The sequence below is a fragment of the Tiliqua scincoides genome, chromosome 2 (assembly GCF_035046505.1).
Source record: "Tiliqua scincoides isolate rTilSci1 chromosome 2, rTilSci1.hap2, whole genome shotgun sequence".
In the NCBI taxonomy this organism is placed as follows: domain Eukaryota; kingdom Metazoa; phylum Chordata; class Lepidosauria; order Squamata; family Scincidae; genus Tiliqua; species Tiliqua scincoides.
In genome coordinates, this window is record NC_089822.1 from 239,767,595 (window position 1) to 239,769,716 (window position 2,122).

The following is a 2,122-nucleotide window of genomic DNA, read 5'->3' on the forward strand; positions in this document are numbered from 1 at the left end:
CGGGGCAAAGGCTTGCACTGGGTCCCCATGAAACTTAAACTCCAGAGCTGCTCTCAGCTTACTCTCATCCTTCTTGCCAGTCAATGGAAGCATTCTCTAGAAACCTTATAATAACTTAGGGGCCATTGGGGGATGTTCCCATTTGTCAATGGTGAGATGTTAGCAGTGGTGTTCCTAGGGTATTGGATACCTGGGGCAGGCCGTTCAAAGCCATGTGTAGTCCTGACATCTACCAGGGGATCTCAAGGTGAGACCAAGTCTACCTTTCGAGTGGCTGCTCAAAGCAAAGGCTAGACCTGGCTTCCACCTCAAGACCCTCAGGGGAGGCCAGGTCTACCATCCACTCAGTGGCATGATTCACATCCATAGTGTATTTGACAACTGGAGTTGACTACTGCCCACCCTGACCTTGGTACACTACTGAATAATGGCATAAAGTTCTTGGCCAACTCATGCATCTACTGCCACTAACCAGTAGTGAAAGGTACAGGAGTCATCCTGACCAGGTTGAATAAGTGTGGCCTTCCTTGGATAAGTGTGGCCTGGCCTTCCTTGGATAAGTGTGGGTCCTCAGCCAGTGTCCAACCTGATTGCACTGTCACAATGGGATGTGTCAGCTCCATCTGTGATCATGTGCTCCATCACTCCAAAGTGGTACATGGCACCAACTTTATTTTGGACCCTGATCACTTGTCGAGAGGTCACTTTTCGGTGGCAAACTACACTTACCATTTCTCAGATGAGCCTGAAGTTTACAGTAGCTCTGAGAATACAGAAATTGCCTACCCATGTTCAAGTCAATTCTGTTATTATGCCTCATTGGAATCCTTCCTGTGTTTAAAACCCTCCAAAAAAAATCTAATTTTTCCTTGCTGAAAATCTCACCCTTCAGGCCCTTTCGCATCCCACAAGCTCCTCGAGTTAAGAATGAAATAAAGCCACAAATAAAAGAATGATAATTATTTTATCAGCTCCCAGGGTATCATCTCATAGTAAATTGAACTTCAGTTAATAAGCAGGCAGTCTTCAGAAGCCACCGAGCTGCACTTTCAAAGCTAATTTAACTATTCCATTAAAAATGAAAACACTTTCAAATTAAAACATCCATAAGATATGAAAGGAGAGAAGCCGGGGGAGGAGGGAAACTGAATGAAACGAAACACATAACACACATCACTTCCAAGGGGAGACATGAGATGCATCGGTAATTTCCCATCAGGATGCAGTTCCCCTAACTGACCATGACAGTTAAAAATGAAATAGGCATTTCAGTATCAAATAGAAACACAAAAGAGAGGTGACCTTTGATCAGATGTCTGTTTGTACTTTAGACAGGGAAATTTGCATCCAGAGAGAATTTATGCTGGACAGTTACATGAGAAGTTAAGCTCTGGCATGTCAAGGAAGCAAGGGGTCAGATCTTTTTCAATAGCCTGTCAGAAAACACAAAAAGTCAAAAACCACAGTCCCTGGATTTGTTTTAAGATGATTGAGATTCCTCTCTGGGCAGACTTTTTTCACCGGAGGACCCTGTTACTACATGGTGCCATCCAGCAACCTGTTCTACAAACTGGTTCCAAACCACGCAGCCACAGAGGAGATGGTTGGTTGGTTGGCAGCCTTCAGTCTGGAAAGACTATGGTATAAGCCTACAGCACCCGGTATTCCCAGGCGGTCTCCCATCCAGGTACTAACCAGGCCTGACCCTGCTTAGCTTCCGAGATCAGACGAGATCGGGCATGTGCAGGGTAATGGGTTTGTTTGTTTTGAAGTGGAGATGAAGTGGAGATGTCAACTTTGTTAATACAGCCAGCACTCATCAAATTGCTTCACTGTCTTTAGGCTGCTGAAAATAACCAGGCCCGTCACTTCATGGTGACGGTTTTGTACTTCAGTACGTAATGCTTGAACATGGAATCCATGCACCTTGTGTCGGTGGTGTGTGTGGAAATGGCTGCTTTGCATGCCAAAATGCATAGAATTTGAAGTATGGCTCCCCACAGGAGCCTCGCAAAGCCTTTCCAAGTCACCACTGAGTGAGCAGTGATGGTGTACTCTTGCGATTTTCAACTGGTGTGCCATGGCACTTTGGTGTGCCATGAAAGGTCTGCAGGCGTTCCGG

General features: G+C 45.6%; 1 pseudogene; it reads right to left on the bottom strand.

Annotated features, from left to right (window-relative positions):
- Positions 1–1,646: 1,646 nt before the first annotated feature.
- On the bottom strand, positions 1,647–1,765 carry LOC136642683 (5S ribosomal RNA; annotated as a pseudogene).
- Between the last annotated feature and the right edge of the window lie 357 nt (positions 1,766–2,122).